Below are 13731 nucleotides of genomic sequence, written 5' to 3'. Positions count from 1 at the left end.
TGCATTCCAAGTACTTCCCCAAAACTGGTGTGATACTTGTATGCTTGGTACAATAAAAACCTCCTTCTTCCTCATTACCTTAACAGAAGGGAAAGAGCTAAGCCAGCCAGTATATCAAAACATAGGAGAAGAAAGGGCTGTGGCTACAAGGGGAGGTGAAGAATGGCCCCCTTAGTGAATAATCCAGTACGATGGGGCAGCAACTTGGGCAGAGGATGGCATGTGGGGTTATGAACCTCTAACTATATGCTAAACTGAATTATCTGCCTACAAGCTGTGGTAGAGATAATAACTAATGAAACTGCCCATGCACTAAACTTACTAACCAAACAGCAAACTAATTTCAGGAATGCTATCTATCAAAACCCTCTTGCCCTAGGCTATCTCCTGGCAGCTGAAGTGGAAGTTTATGGAAAATTCACTCTCTAACTACTACCTTGATTTAGACAGCACAGGAAAGGTTATTGATGAAATTACAAGCAAATGGCAAAAATTGTTCATGTTCCCATACAAACCTGGAATGGTTTGAACTTAAGTAATTACTTTGGAAGCTGGCAGTCAATAGTGAACAATTTCAAGCTTCTACTGGGAATAATTGCCTTCCTCATAGGAGGATGCACCATAATTCCTTGCTTTTCCCTTTCATCATAAACAGAATGTGCTCTCTCATAAATGGTATAGTAAAAAAGCAGACAGCTGCCCATCTCATGGCTTTATATACATACCAGCAAGTCCAGAGAGACTCTGACAATAGTGATGCCAAACTTAATAAACTTAAGCATGCATCAAAGGGGGGTGGGGGAATCTGTGAACAGATCCAAACTTATCTATATCCAAATATGCCTAGAAAGCCAATTGAGAAGTATAAACACTATAGGCTTTGGATATTCAGCGAGGATGTAAGCTGGAATGTGGTGATTTATGCCAAAAGCTGACTTGGAATGTGGGGGATATGCATTAATTCAAGTTTACCTGGAGTCAATAACCTATCCAATACTCAGATAAAACCCTTGCAGAAGCTAAAAAAAGTATTTTTGCAACAAGTACCATTTGTCTCCCCACTTTTATTTCCTCTGTATAAAAGGGACCCAAAAATTCTATTTAGGGATTGGTTTTTATTAGAACAGGAGTCTGCTGAATCCAGCAGTCCAATTAAATCAACTTCCTTCTCAGAGTTCTCATGTCCTGGCCTTCAGTACCATGTACACCTGAATTCTCTGCTACTACTTTTCATACATACATTCAAACATTACTCAGCTGTAAGAAGGAATGCAGTATTAACACATGGGATAACATAAAAGAACATTGAAAACCTTATGTTGAGTGAAGCATGTCAGGCACTGAAGGACAAATATTACATGACTTTATTGATACAAATTAAGCAAATTGAGCAGACTTGCTGTGCAAGAGTCTGGAAGATAGATTTAGAAGAGACAGAAAGGGAGGACAAATTGGTGAGATCATGCCCTTTTGGGCAAAATCTATGATAAAATGGAAGGGCGTATTTGTGCAATGGAGGGGAAGCACAGGGGAGCAGTGCTGCTATTGGGTTGGGTGATGCAGGTCTCTGAGGTGGACTAGGGTGGGGTGTTGGACTGGACCATTCATGGAAATGGAGGGAGGGAGGAGCAGGTGAACTCTGGGGAGTTGTAGGTCTGTGGTTAAAACTACAATGTTGGGAATGTTCTTTTGATAAATATGACAAGGGAAGTTTACTTGTGTAGGATGTTGGATATTGGGGGGTATGTGGGACAGGTGCGAGTGAGACAGGTTTCTATGGAATACATGTGTTCATCTTATAGTATGTTTTTCAGTGGGTGGAGACCCATAAAATAAACCAAAAAAAAATCAAACTCCTATCCTGGGGATCCTTGCTATATTCTCAGGTAAAGGGACAAGAGTCCCACAAAAGCATAGGCAGTACTCAATAAAAGTAAAGAGACCAGTATGTCTAACCCTCAATATTATTGAAAGTAATTATGAGCCATATTCTTCAAAAATTGAAACATAACTGTCACTATAGTTACTGAGGGGAGCAGAAATAAAAATGGAATGGATGGAATTTAGGGCATTTATAGGACATTAGATTTGTCAGCATGATCTTGCCATAGTGGATACAGGTACCTTCAAGTTTTGTCAAAATCCAAAAAACTGTTCAATACAAAATGCAAAGCATAATTGACCATGATTAGGATAAATGCTTTAATATTTGTACATCAATTTTCATAAATGAACCATTCAAATGTAAAATCTTAATGAGGAAGTGGGAAAAGTGAGAGGGCATTGTGAATATGTGAAACCCTCTAATCTCTATGTAACTATTACATATATTAAAGCTTCTTTGAAGACAAAAACAAAAGCAAAAACAAGACACTGGTGGAATATATGGAAAAAAAGTCACCGTACATCCAAGACAACAGAACTTACAGGTCTGAAAGACACAATGTGTAACTTTTTAATTATTTCAAATGTTTATTTTTTTTATTTTATTGGCTATTTTTAAAAGTATTATTTCATTTTATTATTAAAATTTGGGTTATTTTGTTGGCTTCATTTTTGGAAAGGTTTTCCATCACAGAAGGATCACAACAGTGACAGGGTTAGATCACTTATGGAGGGTGTCAGTGATGGGGGATGCATGGGAAAGGGTTCACCTGGGGCATGCCTCTAAGGCAAATGATTATGTTAAAATGTTAATGGGCCATTGTCTTGGTGGCTGGAATCCACACAGTAACCAAAACAATACTGAGTTACCATCCAGGGGTGTTCTGCTACATTCTCTAATAGGGCGACAAGAATATCCTGAGTGCAATGACAGTGCCTAGTGAAGACAGACCATTACTCCAGACCTTTGATAATGACATTTTTAATTCTGAACCTTTTCTTGTGAAATTAAATCTCACCTAGGATTACATACTGCCTAAGGATTACCTCCTGAAATCCTCCTTGCTACTCAAATATGGCCTGTCTGCAAGCCAATCTCATCATATAGGTGCAATACCATTCCACTTGTGTGAGACATGACTCCCAGGGACGAGTGTCCTTGAACTGAAGGATTATGACCGAGTGCCAACTAGCAATGCATCTGGAAAAAGACCTTAACGAAAAGGGGGCAATGGTAAGTAAACGTAAGTTTTTATGGCTAAGAGACTTGAAGTCTCACTGGGATCTCATTGACTGACACAGCAAACAGTGCCTCAAATAGGTGGGATATGGAGGGCGCTATAGATATCCAGAAACTATAAGCAGAGCAGACAGCTCAGGAAATTGGCATGCTGTCAGTGGGCCTTATTTTGGAATTCATATTCACCACTGCAACAGAGCTTGACTTATTAATAGTTTCTCTACAAAATGTTCTTCTTCCCCTTTTATCTGAATCTATAATTAGTAGTATACTTGTTAAATATATGTTCCAGAGACTTAAATATTTGGTGTTTTCTTATGCTGGTTGAACCCTGAATTTTGGAAGAATTTCAAAACCTACTCTCCAGTACTTTGGACTCACCCAGGACAACTAACAAGGAGATGATGATGGACAACATCCATCCCAAGGAACCCAGTGTGTCCGCAACTGCAAGGAAGTTAATTCCATCTACCTCCTCATGGGATCTAAGCTCCATCTCAATTAGAAGCACAATGGGAATCAACATCCTCAAATCTTCAAGAATGGTGACTCATATGTCTGAGATCCTGGTCTCATGGGAACAATCAGCAGGAAAACTTTTCTTTATGTCCAGACTAGAGTCCCAAGGGATAGGGTGGACCAGCAGTTGGAGTAACAAAAAGCAAATGTGCCTAAGGCGCAGCTATAAGGAAGTAGTAAATACCACCTCTGTGTCTGTGCCTCAGCTTGAGCAAACTTGGGCTAGATGGGGCATGGTGATTTCTTTGGTATCCTGCTCTGGATGAGGGTGGCAATGCCCAGCTGCTTACAATCTCTTGTCTGGGGACTTAACTTCACTCTCCATCATCAAACACTCAAAAAGGAATTTGGGTTTCCACTTGGATACCTTCCTCTGTGAAACACCATCTTTTTTTTTTTTTTATTGACTTTGTAATAATATTACATTAAAAATATATATGTGAGGTCCCATTCAACCCCACCCCCCCACCCCCCTCTCCCCCCCAACAACACTCGTTCCCATCATCATGACACATCCATTGGATTTGGTAAGTACATCTTTGGGCACCTCTGCACCTCATAGACAATGGTCCACATCATGGCCCATACTCTCCTCCATTCCATCCAGTGGGCCCTGTGAGGATCCACGATGTCCAGTGATCACCCCCGAGGCGCCATCCAGGGCAGCTCCATGTCCCAAATACGCCCCCACCTCTCATCTCTTCCTGCCCTTCCCCATACCCATCGTCCACCATGTCCACTTTTCCCAATCCAATGCCACCTCTTCTATGTGGACATTGGATTGGTTGTGTCCATTGCACCTCTATGTCAAGAGGAGGCTCAGATTCCACATGGATGCTGGATGCAATCCTCCCATTTTCAGTTGTAATCACTCTAGGCTCCATGGTGTGGTGATTGTCCTTCTTCAACTCCATCTTAGCTGAGTGTGGTAAGTCCAATAAATCAGATTGTAGGTGCTGGAGTCTGTTGAGACTCAGTACCTGGCTATCACATTATCAGTCCAGAGATTCAAATCCCCTAACTATATCTTAAACCCCAACGTTAACTGCACCTCCAGCAGATTAGTATGAAAGTCTTATGAAGGGAGATCCCATCTGAGTCCAGATTCGTCACACATAAACACCATTTCCAGAGAGGGGCCATCTGCCCTGGTAGTAAACCCCATCGGCCATGACCATAACTCTCATGGGTCTCTTTAGCCTTCATAGGAACCAATATCTGGGGGTTGTATCTGCTTTATCTGTCTCTCTGACTCTGCTCAGTTGTGCATGAGGGCAATCCTTCTGCCAGCCTCCAGACTCTTTTTTAGAAACTCGTAGCCATATAAACTCATTTCTCCTTTCCATTTCCCCCTTACTTTAGGTCAAACAGCATTTTAAAGTCATGTTGTTTTATGTAGACATGGATATTCTGCTGATCCGCATTGAACTTTCCATATAAGGTCCTTTTCCATTTGCATCATCAGTTGGTATTTGATAGTGGTCCCTCGTTGCCAGGGAGGCTCATCCCCGGGTGTCATGTCCCACGCTGGAGGGAAGGCATTGCATTTACATGCTGAGTTTGGCTTCGAGACTGGCCACATTTGAGTAACATGAAGGCTGACAGGAGGAAATTCCCAGCCACAAGGCACAATGTTGCTCTAGGCCTTGTTCTTATTTTAGGTTTATCAGCTCACAAGCATAGCCATTAGCATCAGGGGCTCACTGTTGAACCCTCACTCCTTCCAGGTCCCCGCCGCTGTACCTGGGAGACTGTTGCTGCTCCCCTAGGGACTGCGGCAGAGCACCACTGGCCAGGGACCCAGTACCCCCCACTGCTGTGGTTTTTAATTGTTGCCATTATGAGTATATCCAATCATTACCATGCCCCCTGGACATATGTTCTGTACAGCTCCCTGTCAGCCATATATCACCTGTCATTGGTATCCCATACCAGTATCCCTCCATTGCCACTGTTGAAACACTCTGAGTTCCAGAACTCCCCGAAATTTGAAGCCCAATATAATGTCATGGTCCCTTACTAGGGAATGGTATATAGCGATGGGTTTAAAGGATGGATAAAGAACTTGGATAAAGTTAGATAAAGAACTTAGATAAAGAATGTTGACTTGAAAAAATTCCACATCCTATCCTTTTCCCCCCCCCTAATTATTCAGCATTTCTTCACAGTAGTCCTAGACCACAGCAATGCATATATATAATATACAGCACTCCCATACATCCACCACAAAACCTTTTTCCTTCCACAGCGATACTCTTACACCCTTTTCACATCATATTTACTTAAGGTGATGTACAGAGTCTGAGATATTAGCTTTCTAACAAGGTAATATCTGTGCTTACATTATGGTGCATACTTTAGGATACACAGTTCTTTACATTTTTAGTTATCCTATGTTTTACATTATGGTTTACATTATCAGTCTGTCATCTCCTATATGTTATGGTGTAATATTACATGTTTTATATCCATCCTTGTGTACTCTCAAAAAACTCCTCTCTTGCCCCCCTTTTACTTTGGTTCCACACATTTGACGTCCATTTTCCCTTCCACCTTGGTGCCCACAGTGACAGCCAACCTTCGTTTCCTGAGGAGCCACTTCCAGAAATAGATGGAATAGTGTTCAGGGCCTAACTTGCTCAACTGCCCCAATGCCCTGGGAGCCACCCTTTCTCTCGAGGGATACAGTTCCCTCTATTTGGTGGCATTAGTCCTCCCCAGGATGTGGGTCCACCCCCACTCTCACTACTTGGGATTTTACCCCATGGTGTCACCCACTCTGGCAGAATGAGCATTTAGGCATTCCCCAGGAGCCCGTCCTGCATCAGACCCTCCCCTCCGAGCATTCTAAACAGGTAACCCTCTTTATTATATTTTGATATGATTTTCTCGGCATTTTACTCTCCACCACCTCCTGACCCTCTCCTGTGTTCGTATGCTCCCCCTCCCTCCCCCCACTTTTGGGCAACATTACCCAACCATCCCTCCCCAGCCACCCTCAAACCCGTAAAGCCCCAACCAAAGGCAACCCCTTGCCCCCATTTTATCTCTTCTTTGTGTTCATACTTACCACCATCTCATCTTAAATTCCCCCCCTGCAGACATCGGCTCATATCCTTCCTCCACCCTCCGATTTCCTGTAAGCCTATCGTTCAGTCTCTTGCTATCTAGGGCAGCTTGTTTATTTCATATCATTGAGGTCATGTAGTATTTGTCCTTCAATGTCTGGGTTGCTTCACTCAACATAAGGTTCTCAAGATTCATCCATGTTATCACATGTGTTTGTAGTGTGTTTGTTCTTACAGCCGAGTAGTATTCCATTGTGTGTATATACCACATTTTATTGATCCACTCATCTGTTGATGGGCATTTGGGTTGATTCCAACTTTTGGCAATAGTGAACAATGCTGCTATGAACATTGGTGTACATATATCGGTTTGTGTCCTTGTTTTCAGTTCTGCTGGGTATATACCCAGCAGTGGTATTGCTGGGTCATATTGCAAATCTATGGCTAGTTTTTTGAGAAACCGCCATACTGTCCTCCAGAATGGTTGGATCCTTCTGCATTCCCACCAGCAGTGGATGAGTGTTCCCCTTTCTTCACATCCTCTCCAGCACTTGTATTCTTCTGTTTTTTTCATAGCTGCCAATCTTATGGGTGTAAGATGGTATCTCATTGTGGTTTTGATTTGCATTTCCCTGATAGCTAGAGATTTGGAACATTTTTTCATGTGCTTTCTTGCCATTTGTATTTCTTCTTCGGAGAAGTGTCTGTTTAAGTCTTTTTCCCATTTTTTAAATGGGTTGTTTATCTTTTTATTTTCAAGATATAGGAGTTCTTTATATATGCAAGTTATAAGTTTCTTATCAGATATATGATTGCCAAATATTTTCTCCCACTGTGTGGGCTCCCTTTTTACTTTCTTGACAAACTCCTTTGAGGTGCAGAAGGCTTTAATTTTGAGGAAGTCCCATTTATCTATTAGTTCTTTTGCTGCTCGTGCTTTTGGTGAGATATTCATAAATCCATTTCCTATTACAAGGTCCTATAGATGTTTCCCTACACTGCTTTCTAAGGTTTTTATGGTCTTGGCTCTTATATTTAGGTCTTTGATCCATCTTGAGTTGATCTTTGTATAAGGTGTGAGATGGTAATCCTCTTTCATTCTTCTACATATGGCTATCCAGTTCTCCAGACACCATTTGTTGAATAGGCCACTCTCTCCCAGTTGAGAGGGTTTGGTGGCTTTATCGAATATTATGTGGTTGTATATGTGAGGTTCTATATCAGAGCTTTCAATTCGATTCCATTGGTCTATGTGTCTCTCCTTATGCCAATACCATGCTGTTTTCACCACCGTAGCTTTATAGTATGTTTTGAAGTCAGGTAGTGTGATTCCTCCAATTTCGTTTTTCTTTTTCAGTATGTCTTTGGCTATTCGGGGTCTCTTTCCTTTCCAAATAAATTTCATAGTTAGTTTTTCTAGTTCCTTAAAGAAGGCTGCGTTGATTTTTATTGGGATTGCATTGAATGTGTAGATCAGTTTTGGTAGGATAGACATCTTAATAATGTTCAGTCTTCCTATCCATGAACAAGGAATAGTCTTCCATTTATTTAGGTCTTCTTTGATTTCCTTGAACAATCTTGTATAGTTCTCGTTGTATAAGTTCTTTACCTCTTTAGTTAAATTTATTCCTAAGTATTTGATTTTTTTATTTACTATTATGAATGGTATTTGTTTCTTGATTTCCTCCTGATCTTGCTCATTATTGGTGTACAGAAATGCTACTGATTTTTGCGCATTGATCTTATATCCTGCGAATTTACTAAACTCATTTATGAGTTCTAGAATCTTCGTTGTAGATCTCTCAGGGTTTCCTATGTATAGGATCATGTCATCTGCTAATAATGAAATTTTGACTTCTTCCTTTCCAATTTGAATGCCTTTTATTTCTGGTTCTTGCCTCAGTGCTCGTGCAAGTACTTCTAAGACAATATTAAATAGAAGCGGAGACAGTGGTCATCCTTGTCTTGTTCCTGAGTTTAGAGGGAAGGAGTCTAGAATTTCTCCATTGTAAACAATATTGGCTTTAGGTTTTTCATATATAATCTATATCATGTTCAAAAAATTCCCTTGTATTCCAATCTTTTGGAGTGTTTTTATCAAGAAAGGGTGCTGTATTTTGTCAAATGCTTTTTCTGCATCAATAGATATAATCATGTGATTTTTTTCCTTCAATCTCTTTATATGGTGTATTACGTTGATTGATTTTCTTATGTTGAACCATCCTTGCATACCTGGGATGAATCCCACTTGGTCGTGGTGTATAATACGTTTAATGTGTTGTTGAATACGATTAGCAAGTATTTTGTTAAGTATTTTTGCGTCTAGGTTCATCAGAGAAATTGGTCTGTAATTTTCCTTTCTTGTGATGTCTTTGTTTGGCTTTGGTACTAGGGTAATGTTGGCATCATAGAAGGAATTGGGTAATGTTCTTTCCGTTTCAATGTTTTGGAATAGTTTCAGCAGGATTGGTGTCAGTTCTTTCCGGAATGTTTTGTAGAATTCACCTGTGAAGCCATCAGGCCCTGGGCTCTTCTTAGTTGGGAGATTTTTGATAACCAATTCTATCTCTCTGCTTGTGATTGGTTTGTTAAGATCATCAATTTCTTCTTTCGTCAATATGGGCTGCTTATGTGTTTCTAGGAATTTGTCCATTTCCTCTAGATTGTCATTTTTGTTGGAGTATAGTTTTTCAAAATATCCTCTTATGATAGTCTTTATTTCTGTGGGGTCAGTGGTGATATCGCCTTTCTCATTTCTTATTTTGTGTATTTGCATCTTCTCTCTTTTTTTTTTTTGTTAGTGTTGCTAAAGGTTTGTCAATTTTGTTAATCTTCTCAAAAAACCAGCTCTTGGTCTTGTTTATCTTTTCAAGTGCTTTCTTATTTTCTATTTCATTTAGTTCTGCTCTTATCTTTGTTATTTCCTTCCTTCTTCTTCCTGTTGGGCTACTTTGTTGTTGTTTTTCTAATTCCTTCAAATGTGCAGTTAGTTCTTCAATTTTTGCTCTTTCTTCTTTTTTGATATATGAATTTATGGCTATAAACTTCCCTCTCAGTACTGCTTTTGCTGCATCCCATAGATTTTGGTATGTTGTGTTATCATTATCATTTGTTTCAAGGTAGTCATTGATTTCTTTTGAGATTTCCTCTTTGACCCACTGTTTTTCTAAGAGTGTGCTGTTTAATTTCCAAATCGTGGTGTGAAATCTGGGCTTCTGTCCCTTGCAAATCTCCAGCTTGACTCCACTGTGGTCAGAGATAATGTTTTGTATGATTTCAATCTTTCTGAATTCGTTCAGCATTTCTTTGTGGCCTAGCATATGATCTATCTTGGAGAATGATCCATGTGCGCTTGAGAAAAATGTATATCCTGCTGTGTTTGGGTGTAGCGATCTATATATGTCTATTAGATCGAGCTCCTCTAATATACTATTCAGATGTTTTGTTTCTTTGGTGATTCTCTTTTGAGATGTTCTGTCCAGAGTTGATAGTGGTGTATTAAAATCCCCCACTATAAGTGTAGATGTATCTATTCTTTCACTTAGTTTTTCCAGCATTTGCCTGACGTATTTAGAGGCACCCTTGTTAGGGGCATAGATATTTATGATTGTTCGATCTTCTTGACAGATTTTCCCTTTCACTAAAATGTAGTATCCTTCTTTGTCTCTCACAATTGTTTCACATTTAAAGTCTATTTTGTCTGATATTAATATAGCTACTCCTGCCTTTTTTTGGTTATTGTTAGCTTGTATGATTGTTTTCCAGCCATTCACTTTCAATCTCCATGCGTCTCTGGGTCTAAGATGTGTCTCTTGTAGACAGCATATGGATGGGTCATATTTCCTTATCCAATGTCCCAGTCTGAATCTTTTGATAGGTGAGTTTAATCCGTTGACATTCAGTGTTATTACTGTCAAGGAATTATTTGTGTTAGCCATATTTTGACTGGATTTGTGTTTGTCATATTTTGTTTGTATATATTTTTTTGTCTTTTTTGTTGTTGTTGTTGGTCTTATACTCTCCTCCAACTTTGCCTTTCCTGTTTTTTCCTTTCTTCCTGCAGAACTCCCTTTAGAATTTCTTGAAGGGGAGGTTTCTTGTTGGTATACTCTTTCAGTTTCTGTTTGTCTGTGAATATTTTGAACTCTCCTTCATGTTTGAATGCTAGTTTAGCTGGATAGAGTATTCTTGGTTGGAAGTTTTTTTCCTTTAGTACCTTGACTATATCATACCACTGTCTTCTTGCCTCCGTGGTTTCAGAAGAGAAATCAGCACTTAATCTAATTGAGCTTCCCTTGTATGTGATGGTTTTCTTTTCTCTTGCGGCTTTTAGGATTTTCTCTTTGTCTTGAGCTTTGGATAATTTGATAAGTATATGTCTTGTGGTGGGCCTGTTGGGGTTTATGACTTGTGGAGTGTGCTGTGCTTCTTGGATATGTACATCTGTCTCTTTCAATAGATTTGGGAAGTTTTCAGCCATTATTTCCTGCAACACTCCTTCTGACCCCTTTCCCTTCTCTTCACCTTCTGGAATGCCTATAATACGTATGTTTGAGCGTTTTGCATTGTCATTCAGGTCCCTAAATCCTAATTGGATTTTTTCTATCTTCTTATTGACCCCTTCTACTATCTGTTTGATTTCTGATGTACTGTCTTCCACATCACTAATTCTCTGCTCTGTCTCTTCTAGTCTGCTGATATTTGCTGCAAGTGTATTTTTGATTTCTTGAACTGTGGTGTTCATTCCCATCATATCTGTTATGTTTTTGCGTATGTCTGCAATTTCCCCTCCAAGTGATGTCTTCATGTTGTTAACCTCTTTCATTACTGCATCAAATTTGTCGGTGATGAATGTTCTGAGTTCTTTCATTGCTTGTGCCAAGTTTTGCTCCCCTTCGTGATTATTGGTTTGTTGATTGGATTCAGTCATGTTTTCCTGATTATTGGTTTGGTTTGTAGATTTTTGTTGCTTTCTGGTCATCTCTTTATTTTGACGAATTTAATCAGTTCCTTAGCTTCTTTGTCTGCTTTTGGAGGTTAATTAGTTGTTATTTTTGCATAGGTGTTATATCTTCTCTTTGTCACTTTTTTCTTCTTACTCAAGTTACTTGTTGTTGGTTAAGTTCACTTTAGAAGAAAGTATTAGTGTTGGGAAAAGGCAATTGTGTCAGCAAGGGTAAAGTGTAAAGTGGTATTGGTAATGTATGTTAACAAAGCAAGAATATGAGATCTGGGAGGATGGACGTTAGATTCATGTAGATTGTATAGAGTTATAGCTGTAGGTAGAGTATCTTTTATGAAGTAGATGACTGAATATAGGCGGAATATGGTATGAACTACAAAGCTATTGTTTTCATGAGAGAAGGAAAAAGAAAAGAAAGGTAATAGTTTCAAGAGTGGATAACAGACAGAAAACAGAAGAAAGGTATTAGAAATTAAGAGTTAGACACTTTGTGGATCAAAGAATGGGAGTTGGGGGGTGGAATATAGGAGAGACAGTAGATGATAGTGGTTATCAAGATGCAGGGGAAGAGGGATAGTGTAGGTAGCCTAAATCAGTTCACACAGAAATGAGGCAGTGGAGGATGGGAAAACCCAGCAAATGTGAGGTGTTCCCTGTAGCACGTATTGTGTACTTGAATTAAAATAAAATAAGTGGAAAATCAGGGACAAGAGGGAAAGAGAGAACCGAAAAAAAAAAAAACACTAATTATAATAAAGAAAAAAAGAAAGACAAGAAGAAAGGAAGAAAGAAAAAGAGGATAGGCAAGCGGTGGGGAACAGATGGGGGGAGAGAGATACAGGTATACACGTGTCACAATTGCAACACTATCTAAAACAACAACCAAAAAAACCCCCTAAATATCTGTATAAAAAAAAAAAAAAAGGACTTTGGGGGAGACGCTAGGAGAAAAGACTAGGGGATAATGCAATATTAGCAATCAGGGCGTCAAAAAGAGTAAAAAATAAGATAAAGTGAAAATAAAAACAAAACAATATGAACCATTAAAGATAAAACGCAAACGTTGAGGTCCAGGGCACTCAAGGACCCCAGGTAGACCCCAGAGCGTGATGGATTCAGGGGTGGAAAGTCTGAGACACTGAAGACTCAAGAGGTGTGAGTCTGGGGTGTGGACCGCCAGAGTTCAGGGGACCCAGACCTGGCAAGCTCAAATCTGGTCCACAGAAAGCTTAGGAGCCCCGCAGTGCAACACAGCCCTCAGGGATCCCCGTAGCTGGGTGCCAGCCCTGTGGGGGAAGCCAGATCCGCAAATTTTATATTGAATTTCTGATCCCTGAAATTCACCTAACTCCTCAGGGTATCAGCCTTTGGACAGCTCGCTCCCTGTGCTCCCTCGCAACGGCCACTTGAGGGCGCCTCTACACCATGGCCAGTTCAATGACCCAGATCCCAAGCCCCACCGGGTGGGGTGGGCTTCAGCTGGAAATGCCGAAAACAGAGTCTAAGATCCGAAATCCCAAACTTCGCAAAATATCCTCCAATCAGCTTCCAGACGTGTCCTCCTCCCTCACTGCACCCTACAACAGTCTCCCAATTGTGTCCCCTTATTGTCCAAAATCCAATTCCGTTGCAGATCGGCAGCCGGACCTGTGGGGATGGGGCTCCAGGCGGAAGCACTGCCCCCCCTGTCCGGCGACCAAAAACGTCCCCCGCTTCACAAGAAAACACCGTCTGTCTCCCCAAATCAATCTGCAAAGGAGTCTTGTCCCAACAATCCCTCACCAGCCAGCCCAGTATCCGCGAATTTCTCAGCACCGCAAAGCCTCTAGTAAAAGGAAAAAAAAAAACAAAAACCCCCTGGCCGCCGCGGCTCCGGAGCTTCAGGAGCACCCGCTACCGCGGCTCCGCCCACCCAAGGAGGGAACTTCCCGAGCCCAGCTGGGACCTCCGTTTATATATTATAGATGTATCCTCTCTGTTACCTTCCCACCGAATTGACGTCCAGACACCTTCCAACCAGCAAAAATCCCCGAAACAGCGCGGTCTCAAAGAGCCTT

Source organism: Dasypus novemcinctus, chromosome 30 (assembly GCF_030445035.2).
Source record: "Dasypus novemcinctus isolate mDasNov1 chromosome 30, mDasNov1.1.hap2, whole genome shotgun sequence".
NCBI classification, from domain to species: Eukaryota; Metazoa; Chordata; class Mammalia; order Cingulata; family Dasypodidae; genus Dasypus; species Dasypus novemcinctus.
The sequence above is the reverse complement of the archived record's forward strand: the minus strand, read 5'-3'. Positions refer to the sequence as shown.